At 37.6% G+C, this 13,122-nt stretch overlaps 1 protein-coding gene across 5 annotated transcripts in view; it reads left to right on the top strand.

The window, feature by feature from the left end:
* The window catches only part of LOC138155352 (myosin-IIIb-like), a 381,066-nt gene that overhangs the window by 13,008 nt on the left and 354,936 nt on the right, over positions 1 to 13,122 (top strand). Inside the window, exon 1 of one of the 5 annotated variants that reach the window (XM_069080563.1) lies at positions 9,922 to 10,057. The exons of the other annotated variants lie outside the window; for them this stretch is intronic. The gene's annotated coding sequence lies outside the window, so the exon portion shown is untranslated. Of the gene's footprint in view, positions 1 to 9,921; positions 10,058 to 13,122 lie in introns of those variants that run through there. 5 annotated transcript variants of the gene reach the window in all.

Consider the following 13,122-nt stretch of genomic DNA (forward strand, 5'->3'; position numbering starts at 1 on the left):
AGATAGATAGATAGATAGATAGATAGATAGATAGATAGATAGATAGAAATCTAAGGAGGATGATCAAGGAAGTCCCTGTATTGCTGCCCTGGGACATCTCCAGTTTAAATGGGCATGTACACTCTGGCTCCATGGAGAGATATGTTCTGGTTAAGTTCTAAAAGACCTATCCTTTGAGTTGATGAAGTGCTTCCTTATCAGTTCCCTTGATTAGATGACTGAGAAGATTGTCTACTGAGCTTGGAAATGTCACCTACTCACTGTGTTATAAAAAAGGGAAGAAAAAGACCCATCCACTCCCTCTCTTCTCTCTTTTGAAATTCTGCCAGCTCTTCCTTGGTCTTCCAACAAGGCAAAATGGGAACTTCTCTCTCCTTTCCCCAGCCAGTAATCAGAGTAGTGAGAACATGTGCTCATAATTGCCATGGTCTGCATCTGTTATTTCATCCAAGTAGGAAACTCCCTCCCCCACTGCAAATCTTTATCTACTCTGAAATTTAGAATTTTAAAGAATTGTCCACGGCATCAAGAGGTCAAGTGATTTGCCCAGGGTCATACAGCCAGTAGATATCAGAGGTGAGGTAAATTCAGGACTTTCTGACTCTGAGACTAGTTCTCTATCCATTATGGAATGCTATCTGTTTGTTTGTCTCTCTTTCTCTCCCTGTACACACACACACACACACACACACACACACACATTATATAATGTATACTATTATATGAATTATATCATATTATTACATTACATCACATATAATTTTCCTGAAGCTGATAGGTGCTAATGTACCTAGGAAGTTGAAAATTGATGGTCATGATTCCCCTGGGTTAGTAGGATTGCTTCTATTGCTGAATTGCACAAAGGAACTTCTGTAGCTTACTGTTAATATATAAATAAGTGATCTGAGCATGTGGAATTAACAAATTAAATTATTCTGGATTCCTATGTGATTTTCTCATCCTCTTTCACTGGACCTGAAGGCCTTAGCCTGAGAAGCTCAAGCTTTTCTAGAGGGCTAGTACAACCCTCATTTACATTCTCACATTTTTTTGGGTCCATTTTTGTAATTTTATCAATGTGAACTCTACTAAAGTCTTACCATAAAGTCTCATTCTCAAAGGCTGTGCCAGGGGGGCTGTATGGGTTGGGCTGGTCCTATGAATCTGAAAGGGCTTAGAAAACCAAATGTCTGTTTGTCTAGAAAGAACTAAATGAGCCAAGATTAGAGAAGTTTCTCACTAGAGCAGCAGCAAGGAGAAGGATTTCGTGGCTGACACAATTGTCTGAAAACATCTAGTAAGTCATAAAGGGGTTGTGATCTGATGCTGCATGGAGAGAGCACCTACATGCCTGTATATTGCTCTTTCCCAGGGCTGGCAGGTATAAAAGAGGAATTTGAATTGTTCTTTCTGGCTCCAGAGGGCAGAACCCAGGAGCAATGGAGAGAGATTATAAAGAGGCAGGTTTAAATTTGCATCATGGAAAAAATTATTCCTATTGCTTAGAGCTATCTAAAAGTGAAATGACCTACCTTGGGAGTGGATTCTCTCTCAGTAAGTCTTCAGGTAAAGTCTGGGTGATTTCTTGCACAGTTTTTTGTAGAAGGAAATTCTTGAACATTTATAGGTTGGTCTAGATGGCCTCTAAGATCCATTCCAATTTGGAAATTCTATGATTCCATGAATTAATGGAAACTTGAAGTGCTAAAGTCTCCATTTGAATAGAGAAGAAATAAGCCTAGAAGTACCACTGGTTACATTTACCTTGAGTAGAAGACTTTTGAATAGCTTTAGCATGAGTTAGTTCTTTCCAACTAAGGAGGTTTTTAATTATTTACCTTTTTCTTAGGAATGAAATTCAGTAACATTAAATTTTGAAAGCCCTAGGGATAGGAACTGGTTCTGTGATTTCATTGGTAAAGAAAACTTCTAGGTGAAGAAACTCCCTTGGACCAGGCAGAAACTTATATTCTTTGTGAGTATAAGTCTTCTCTGAAACTAATATTCTTTAAGAGTTGATTAGAGTATATCATATATAAAATTTATCAAAAAAGTAAATTAGGGCAAATTTCTCCAAGGAAGATATCAATTATTATTGTTATTATTATTATTATTTTTTTAAAGCAATTGGGGTTAAGTAACTTGCTCAAGGTTACACGGCCAGGTGTTTCTGGGTGGGTGCTAAGTGTCTGAGCCCGGATTTGATCCCAGGTTATCCTGACTCTGGGGCCGGTGCTCTTACTCACTGTGAAGATATCAATTATTAATGGATATTTGTTGTTAAATCATTTCGGTATGACTCTTTGTGACTCCATTTGGGGTTTTATTGGCAAAGATACTGGAGTAGTTTGTCATTTCTTTCTCCAGCTCATTTTGCAGGTGAGAAAACTGAGGCAAACAGGGTTAAGTGACTTGCCCAGAATCACACAGCTGGTAAATATCTGAGGCCAGATTTGAACTTAGGAAGATGGGTCTTCCAGACTTCATACCCAGCACTCTAGCTAGTGCAACCCAGCTGCCCCCAACAGGGGCATGCAACCTGATAATAAAGGGTAGATGGCTTGCCTCTATCTATACCAAAGAGCCCAAATTAAAGATGCAGCTGATTTGTATAGGCATAGAATAAAGAACAAAACAAAATATATTATTAGCCAGTATCACAGGAATGAGGAATCATTATTGGTTACATCAAAAAGTGGCCATAGCCCAGAAAGTGGGCATAGCCCACACATGGGATGGAGACCATTTCTCTCCATCTCTAAGACATGCTTTGGGGAATTTTATGGGTCCCAGCTGCATTCTGAAGTTACTGATAGGGACCCAGGCATACAGACTCCCTGGCACCTGGGGATTAGATAAGACCACCTGAATTGCTAAAGATGGGACAAGGTCAGTTAGTTAATCCAGCTTCTCAAGGATAAATGCACAAACCTTGCAGGAAATGCTAATGGTTTATGGGAATGTTGAGAACAAAGTTTTTCTTTAACTAATAGTCATTGTGGGGAAGTTTAAGCCTTTGGGATATAACTTCAGGGAGAGAGGAGACTAAACTTTGAAATTCAAGAGACTTTAGATTTGTTCCATAGAATCAGAATATGGTTACAGAATAAAGTCACTTACAGAGTAAAATCAAATATAAAATACAGGATCTTGAGTTAATTCTCACAAGTACTTGAAGTTCTCAGTTACCAGTAGTCACACAGTAGATATCAGAGGTGAGACCTGAAGCCTGATCTTCCTGGCTTTGGGGGTAGCCCTCCATCTCCTACGCCATACTGGCTCTCAAATAAAGTGAACTAAATGGAATCTTTGCTGGCAGCCAGGGCAATGCCATGTTAAAGTGTTTGAGTTTCCTTTATGCTAAAAAGCTATCAAACATGTTAAGTGCCAAAGCTATTTGGAAGAGCTTCTTTCAGAGGGATTATTCAGAGAGACAACCTAATCTAGGGCACTTTCCTACATTTTTCTTCTGTTTTGCCTTGTAAGCATCTTCCTTCAGTTTTTATGCCTGAAGTTTCTACTCATTTTATTCCCCCATAGCAAATGTTTCTCTTTCAGTTCTTTATTAATTCCCTCTTTTCTTCTCTTTCCTTTATTGTCTCTTTCTTTCTCTCCCGCTCAATGTTTCCCTCCCCATAGTCGTCCTTCTTTTCTGACCATGAAGAAAGATTCATCCCATCCTTTTCACAACACAAGACACAAACTAAACAGACTGAAATCTGTAGCATCTAGACCTAGAAAGGATCTTCAAGGTCATGAAATTTAATCCCTCTGTTTTACTAGTGAGGAAACTGAGGTCCAAAGAGGGTCAGCTGAGTTCCTACAGGTAGCAAGGGGTAAATGATGGATTATGTCAACTAATTCCAATTCGAAGAACACTAACTCTTATACCATGCCCACCTTGAAACTTTGATCAAGGGAGGTATTGATATTACCTTTTGTACCAACCCCTAACACAATTTAGTTCACTTCAATTTAATTCAGTTGAACAAGCATTTATTAAATAACTGCTGAATACTTGGCATTGTGCAAGTTATATACAAATACAAAAACCAAAAGTCCATGCCTTTAAGGAGTTTTCATTCTACTGAGAGGAAACCACAGGTACACAAATGGACAAATTCAAAAGGTATATAAAGTAAAAACAAAGCAATTTTGTTAGAATAAGTCACTTTACCACTCTGCTCAGAGTAACATGAGGATGATGCTACCCTGATTCCTTCCCTCATGAATTGTAAGAAAAACTTTATAGAAATGGGAACCATTAGCATCACTTTTTAATAATCAATGCTTTGTAGGCATAAGTGTATAGGCAAATGTTTGGCAACCATTAAGGAAAAAAATACCCTTAAAAGTTTAATCTGCATGATTAACATTTTATCTATCACTTTCTTAAGTCTAGACCATTAACAGAACAATAAATCAAGCCCTGATTTGTAGTGTTTCCTAAATTTCAAGGTATAAATGCTTACATTGAAAATTTACCAATCAGTTCTCTTGAGCACATAGGAGCTGGCTCCAGCACCCCTCGGCTTGTAGGCTGTTTTGAGATTCTCAGAGGATGGATGTCAAGCACGTCAAATGTTTCACAATGCAGAAGAATAATTTCCTCAATGGGCTTGGGCCAAAAGAAACTTTTTATAGTAATTCAAAATATCCTGCACATGGCAGGTATCCAAATATTTATTGATTTCATTTTAATTTCATTCTACAAGGGAAAAATTACCCTATTATGGAGTCTTAATTTAAATAGTCTCTAATACAAGTTCATTATGCTATTATGCATTTCTGTCCTCTTTCCCCCTGGAAACTCCCCTTCTCCCTCCTCCAAAAATGAAACAAAAACCTTGTGGGAGTTGTAGTGGTATCAGATCAGCTTCATTGTCCTACTCTCCAAAATATAAAAGTAGAACTAATTATGGGTGCTTTAGAATAATTGTACTTTGCTCAAGGAAGATAAGGGGTGGGTTTGTGAACTAAAAAGATCTTGATTTTTAAGGTTATTCAGCCCAAAGTCTCAGAAGTGACATGGAAAATGCAACCTAAGTAGTTAGTCTTGTTGTTCTATTTTCTCTTTCCTTAAAAATTCCTTCTTTTTTTTTAAACAGACTGTCTCCCCAGTACCATTTTGTAAAAATAAATGTTTAAATTTCAGTAGTACTTACAGTGAGAAAGTCACTTGAAGTACCTCATGTGGATCAGGCTGTGCACACCAATGGGCAAAATATTGTATTTTGTAGCAAGTGCACAGCTTTTCAGTTACATACCATTTCATTTACTTCTGTGGTCAGATGTGATCAGTAATGAGATAAGTGAACAAGGAATCTGAGAATAGAAGATAATGTCAGGCTGAACTGGTTCACCAAGATGTTGAATAAGGAAGAAAACAGTGTCCAGGGATGAAGGTGTTGAAAGGAACCAAGGAGTGAAGAAAATGCTGCAAGTCATGAGGACAAAATAGTGGGCTTGGGGTGAAAAGGCATACAGAAAGAATAATGAAAGATTATACTCAGGTAAAGGAATTTGGAAGTTCATTAACATGGAAATGGAATGTTTGTGGGTGATGAAAAGGTCAAGAGTATATATAAACATGAGATAGAATAGAGGGATAGATCATGAGAATTGAGTAGACTGAGGAAATGGGAAGTTAAGGTATATTTGAAAGAGCATAAATGCATTTGGTAATCTCTGAGTCATTCCACTAGAGATAAGTCAACTAAGAGAGAGGCCCAAATTTTACCCAAGAAGAAATTCCTTCAAGTCTCTAGGGAGGCAAGCAGGAATCTAGGACATGTTGAAGATCTGGGTTTTACCTACCACCAAATCTGTTGCTTCCCAAAGTCCTTTCTTTCTCTCCTTAGAGTCAGTCCCAAAGAGACTCTAAAACTTGGGCATATCTTCTCTAAAAGCAGGAATGAAGATTTTCCCTTCTCTAAAGCTCTCTCACCAACTCTTTTTTTTTCTTTTTTGGAGGGCAATTGGGGTTAAGTGACTTTCCCAAGGTCACACGGCTATTTTTTGTGTTAAGTGTCTGAGGCTGGATCCAAACCCAGGTCCTCCTGACTCCAGGGCCGGTGCTCTTTTCACTGAGCCATCTAGCCGCCCCTCTCACCAACTCTTTTGCTCACATGACCAAGCAGTATTGAATCATTATTCTCATCACCAAATTAGGAGTCTTGCCCAACCAGCAGCTCACAAAATGCTTCAGGCTTGAAACCAGCATTCTGTAGTGATAGGGAATGAGAGGTACAAAAATTGTTAGAAATCATTGGCCTATACACAGGTCACAGGCTTCATTACATTAATCTTTATGGTTGCTTGCACATTTAATCTTACAGCAGAGGCACAGTATAACTGAAGCCAATAAGGACCTCTAAGTCTTTGCTTTTCCTCAAAAGGGGCTCTAATTGGGTCAAGCCTCCTTTGATTTGCCGAATACTTGGGACTCAACTGTTTCTGCCCACAGAGCCAACTTCATCTATGCACAGGGGTGTACTCAGAATTTTATCTTCTGTGGCTATGTCTGGAAATAGTTGTGTGAGTGCTTTTGAAAAGGAAGGCAAAATAATTCCTCTTTATCATTGTTTTCCTCTGTCTCCCTCTTGAAATCATTGGCACAGCAAAGGGTTTGTGTGTCCTAAAAGAGGAAGGTTGCCAGATCTGAGTTGGGCAACTTGCAGGGGAAAGGAAAAGCTTGGCTGAGCAGTGTAACTATGGCTGTCTTCCTTTGCCTTATCTCAACTCTGAAATAAAGTCAGAACCAGGTTTTTCACTTTCTTCAAAAAAGGCTCTGTAAACAAATTATCATAACAAAAAAATTATGCCTCAGGACAGGGCAAGAATGAATTCTGGAGCTTCTTCAGAAAAAAAAAATAGTTACAGGAAGCATGGAAGGATACTTCCTTTCCTTCACCCCTTTTGGATATTTGGACTATTGTATAGATGGCTTCTACCCTTGGAAGACAATTATCCTAATTCCAGTAGCTATGTGACCCTGTACAAGGTCACCCACTTATCTGCCAGTCATTTTGACCTTGTCTTGCCACTGGATTTCAGTGAGTCTAGAAGAGAGAGTGACTTTTGTGAAACTCTGCCTCACTTCAATACATGCACAAGTTAAGACATCACCCTCATCATGTCATTGGTCCTCTGAGAATAAACGACAACAACCTTGTGCAAAACACTTAACTTCTCTTTATCTGTAAAAAGAGAGGGTTAGAATAAAATACCATTTGACTTGAAATGCCTGTGGTTATATGATTCTATAATTGTTTAGTGGAGAAGATTCATTAAGGCATAAGAACATAAAATGAAAGCTGGGAGGAATTTTAAAGGTCACTGAATCCAACCTCTTCATTTTACAAATGAGGGAAATGAGGGACAGTAAGCATCAGTATCTGAACCTAACTCTTGAGTACTCTAAATCCAACATCTTATCCCCCACCCTGCAAGTTAAAGCAAACAAAACTTTCATCTTGGTATTTGTAATACTCTGGGAAATTGGATAAGGTCTTATGAGATCTATTTATAGCTTTAGAACTACTTTTCCAGCCTTCGGTAAAATCCAATACTTTTCAAACTCATGGACACTAGATGGTGCTGTCCCAGAATTAAGAATTCGCCACACGGTTCCTTATTGTTGTTACTTACCTTAAACATCAATAAGGAACAGCAACAAAGAGATAAAAATCAGCTTTCTTCTTCTAACCAAAAGAACTCTCTGTGTGTCATGTAAGTTTATCTGACTCCTGTCTGGAAATGACTTTGCCCTGCAAACTGAGATGGTGGTGAAAAAGAAATGAATAGAAAAAAATTAGCTCCAAAAGACAAATGCTTTTTGCTGGGGAAGAGTCTTGTAATATGTATCTATATATCTACACATGTGTGTAGATGTAATATATACATAGATATATGTATATATACATATATATATATATATATATATAGTTTGACATCCACATAAAACATAATAATTCCTTTGAGTTACTTAGTTCCTTTTCCCAAAAAAGTTGATTGTATTTAAGATGCCACTTTGTAATAATATTTTCTAAAATAATACCAGCTTATAATTTCTTTTATCTTTACCTTTTTATTTGGTATTGGGACAGCCATTTGTATTGTCCTATAAGCTTTATAACCTCCCACTTTAATTCAAAATCCTCACCAGGTTTTGAGATAGGGCAAAAATAATATTAAATTTCTGAATTTTCAGATCACTTCTACATCCTCTGCTTTTAGTGGGGGTGTAAGCATAGTCTTTGAAAGGAAAGTGGGAACTACTTGAAGGAAGGAGAATGTGCACAGAATGTACTGAAACAGGGTACAATTTCTCAGTCAAATACAGTTGTCTTAGGGGTGGAGTGGCACATTTGCCTTCTAGAAACAAAGTTCTAAGTTTCCTGGAGTTCAGGAAGAAGTCTGTTTCATATCTTTAGTGTAATGGAAAGCCATTAGGAATACTGCTGCTCTTTCTTATCTTGAATTCTTTCACTCTCTAGTTCTTGCTACTTTGTTTCATCTGCCCTCTCCCTCTGCCTTTGCAGCCCCCTTCTCCCATTGATGAGTTCTTCCTGGAGCCTCCATTTTGAGGAAGGGACCAGACAAACCATGCTTCACTCTCCAGACTTTGCCACCATATGGACCCCTCTATCCCCAACCTTTTCAACTCCCTTTTATGTTATGTTATGCTCCCCTCCCCATTAGAATTATGTTCCTTGAAAATAGACTGTCTTTATTTTTTCTTATGTTTATATATCCAGGGCTTAGCAAAGTGTCTAGCACATAGCACCTATTAAAAACTTGTTGACTTGGCTTCTTGACTTGACCTAAACCCCGAGTCTTCTTCTTGAAAAAGCTTGATACCTTCTCATTGACTATAGCTGTTACCAAAGTTATTTTGCAAACTTCTCCTGTGTTGGTGGAGCTAAGGAAAAAAGCAAAGAAGCCCAATTTTGAAATCCATTAATGGTTTCCACCAAAAAAATTACTGAAATCTAAACTTTGCAGTTGGATAAATATCATAATTGGTTGCCTTTGGAAAGAAATTGATGCTACTCAGAAGAACCTTTCATTAAAGTCTAAAAGAATAGTTTCTTTTCACTGTATAGCTCTTAATCTGATTGTCCTTACTTCCAGTGTCAGATATGGGTTTCTTTTTTTAAGTTTTTTTAAAATTCAGTTTCATTTTATTTTCAGGGCGAAACTTTCCCTTTTCCCTCTTCTGCCCTCCTCTACTTCTCTGCTGCATTGAGAAAATAAAAAAACCAAAACCGCTTTACATAGATACATATGTAGTCAAGCAGTTACTGCATTGGCCATGTCCTAGACAGACAGACAGACAGACAGATGATAGATAGATAGATAGATAGATAGATAGATAGATAGATAGATAGATAGATAGATAGATAGATCTATACTCTGAGCCCATCTACTTTCTATCTGAAGTAGGTAGCAAAGATGTTGATTTCTGTTGAAGGGAACAGTAGGAAGATCACTGGCTCTAGAATCAGAAGAATTGGGGTCAAACTCCATCTCTGTCACTTACTATCTATATGACCTTGGGCAAGCCAATTAATCTCTCAAGGTCCCAGGTTTCACAACCATAAAATGAGGAGATTGGACTAAATGATCTCGGAATTCCCACCCATCTCTAGAACCATGATCATATGGACCCTTCTCTTTCAAAATAAAGCATCACTAATAATTTCCCTTATTAGTGGATCTCAAAGAAGGAGATAGCAATATTTTTTTTCCTCAGCAGTTTTACTGAAACTTCAGCTGTCTTGTTGGAAACCCATCACATGAATTCAGGTGCAGAGAGATTCCTGTCTTTCCTCCCATTTCACTCTACTCTCTCTATATATCCTAGAGTACTGAAAAGGTTAAAAGGATGGGAAATGATTTCATGAGACATGGGGTCATAAAGAAACATGCATGACTCCTCCTGAATTCCTGAAGCAGCAGGCTGACTGGTTTCCTCTTGGTGGTATAGAAAATGGTAGAAATACATACTTCTCCCCAGTACTTTCTGATTTCTAAGATTCCCAGTGATGATCAGGTAAGTGGTGGCAGCTGCAGTCAGTTTCTCCCCCTCCCCCTTCCCTTTCCTTTATGTCTTTTTTTTAAATTGTTTCTTTTCTCACATGCATGTACCACCCTTTTTTGCCTTCTGAAGAGCAATTTCAGATGCAGCAAAACTTGGTTAGTAACCCTTTCAAGGGAAGCTGGGTTTTCTGAGCATTATATGTGTATGAACTTTATCCCCTATTAGCATGTGAATGGTATAATTTACAAAACATTGGAGTGACGTTTTAAGAAGACTTTGTGGAATATTTTCACTTCTAGAAGAGTATTCTGCTTACTAAGAGCTGAAGAAAAGTTTATCTGAGTAGGAAGGGGAGTTTTAGAAAGATTCTACAAAGTCTAGTTCTTCAGATCTTTTGAATTCTGGGTTTGGTTCTGGAAGGAGTCAAAAAGTTGTGGGAGACCAGAGCAAAAATAACCTAAGGAGATTGGGCTTAAGTCAACACTTAGAACAAAAACTGTGGTTGGATCTAGGTTTGAACCAAGGTGACCTTGGGCCACTCTTTATTCCCTTGGAATCCCTCCATGGAGCTCACTGACTACTCCTTTGAAGTCTGATAGAGAAAAAAATCAGCTGCAAATTTTGCCAATCTCTCCTGACAATTAGTTGTCACAAATGCACTTTTTTTTTATTGAAGCTCTTTGGGGGGAGGGCACCGATTTGGGATGGTATGTCAATCAAATGGAAATCATTTATTGAGCATCTTTCTGCCCATGGTGCTATACTAAAGTGTATAATAGCTTGAAATAATAGAATACTGGTCCTGACCTGGATTAATTTATAATACAAGATCAATGAGATGTATACAAGCAGGTACAAATGACAAATGAGCAACACTTTAGAACAGTGAGTAAATAAAGATTAGCCATATATAAATACAAACAGGCTCCTCACTGGTACTCACTAGCTAGCAAAGTGTTCCTAACCAGGTTTCTTAGCCCCTCTAAACATCAGCAGCTCCCTAAACCAAGAGTTAGGAGGTTCACAAACTTAGATGGGGAAAAATTCATCTTTATTTTCACTAACCTTTGATTTCCTTTATATTGATTTCATGCATTTAAAAACATTATGAAAAGGGAATGTGAAGCATTTATATAGCACCTAGTGTATGCCTGGCATTGATATCTGTTTGTTTTATTAATATTATCTCATTTGATCCTCAAAACAACCCTTCAAGGTACATGCTTGCGGTATTATAGTTGCAGGAACTGAAGCAAACAAAAGATTAAGTGACTTGCCTTGGGTTTCACAGTTCATAAGATTGAGAACTCCTACCCTAGACCTTTTCCACCAAGTCACAGAGCTGCTGGGCTATATACTTTGGGTCAGCATTTCTATGTGGACATAGAAGGTAAATCCCTAGAGTGAAGGAAAAAATGGAAGGAAAGTAACAGACGTTTCTTATTTGGAAGTAGAGAAGGACTACAGCATTCACAATCTCACTCAGAAAAAAATCTTCCTGAAAGATGGTATTTCAGTATGTTTCTAGAATATGAAGGAATCTGGTAAGTAAGAACCTGGAGGGCATTTTAGGCCTGCCTTAAGAAAGGACTTGGAGGGGAAGTGGGATAATTGTGTTCATGAGAGAGTGATTCTAAAAAGGCACGCTGGGAATGGGCTGCTGAGTAAGACAGAAGAAGGACATACAGGGGAACACATGGAAGAAGAAAATAAGCATCTGGGTTCTGACAAAGTGTTACATGACATCAAAGAAAAAGATAAAGGAGAACAGTTTAGCAATGATGTTAAAGGCTGGTTAGAGGGGTAATTGCACGGCTTCAAACAATCAGCCAACATGCACTTATTAAACACCTACTGTATGCCAGACACTGGGCTAAATGCTAAGGATTCCAAGACAAAAGTATAGTACAAAAAGAACCTCTTACCTGGCTTAATAGTTGCTGATCAATTGTCAGTCTAATAAAGAGGAAATTGATTGTCCTGATGAGAAATGGATAGGATCTGGCTTAAGGTAATGTCTATAGGAATTATGTTAATGTTTTATTGATGTTTTCTATACCACTGTCACCTCCCAACAATTTTCCCCTTTACCTTGAAGCTCTCTTGTAATAAAGAAAAATACTTGAGCAAAACAAATATGCACAAATACTGCAACTAACAGAATATGTTGGGTTTTTTTTTTACAAGATTTGAATTTATTTTATTTGTAATTTGTGGAATAAAATAAACATTTCTATACACATAGTATAATAAAAAGGATGTTGTAATCAACACCTGTGGCCTACCACCTCTAATGAGGAGGGAAATGCATTTCATCATCAATTCTCAGGAACCAAGAATTTGTCTATTAGAATTTAAAGCAATGGGCACAGATAGGGAATTTGTCTATTAAAATTTTTTCCCTTTTTTCAAGGACCAGTTCAGATACCTTCATGAAACCTTTCTAGATTATTCCCAACTAGAACTAATCCTTCCTTCCCCCAAACTCTCATGCTTCTTTGTTTGATTTCTTCTATTTATTTATTTCATTGTACCTTATGTTTAGTTTTTTTAGGCATTCTATCTCTTTAATAAATTGTAAGTTCCTTGAGAGCCCCGATCTTTTTTTTTTTTTTTTTTTTTGCCTTTTTGGAGGGCAATTGGGGTTAAGTAACTTGCCCAAGGTTACACGGCTAGTTTTTTTTGTTTGTTTGTTTTTGTGTGGGCCTTAAGTGTCTGAAGCCAGAATCAAACTCGGGTCCTCCTGACTCCGGGGACAGTGCTTTACTCACTGTGCCATCTATCCACCCTAGAGCCCCAATCTTTTATATTTGTATCTCTAGTGCCCAGAACAGTGCCTTGCACATTTTAGACACTTGATAAATGCTAATTGAATAAATAAATACCTGATTTGTTTAAAGGGATTTAGCATAATATCTGTTCCATCTACTTTGGCAAGGTTATTCTGAGAGTAAAATGAGATATAAAAGTAGTATAAAATGTATAGTTATTATTATTTTTATATTAATATTACTTACATAATATTACTATATGTATCAGCAATGCCATATTCACAATGCCTATAGAGATTACAAATA

Source organism: Petaurus breviceps, unplaced genomic scaffold (assembly GCF_028583685.1).
Source record: "Petaurus breviceps papuanus isolate PSGF00001 unplaced genomic scaffold, PetGlider_PUasm1.0 91133, whole genome shotgun sequence".
Taxonomy (NCBI): domain Eukaryota; kingdom Metazoa; phylum Chordata; class Mammalia; order Diprotodontia; family Petauridae; genus Petaurus; species Petaurus breviceps.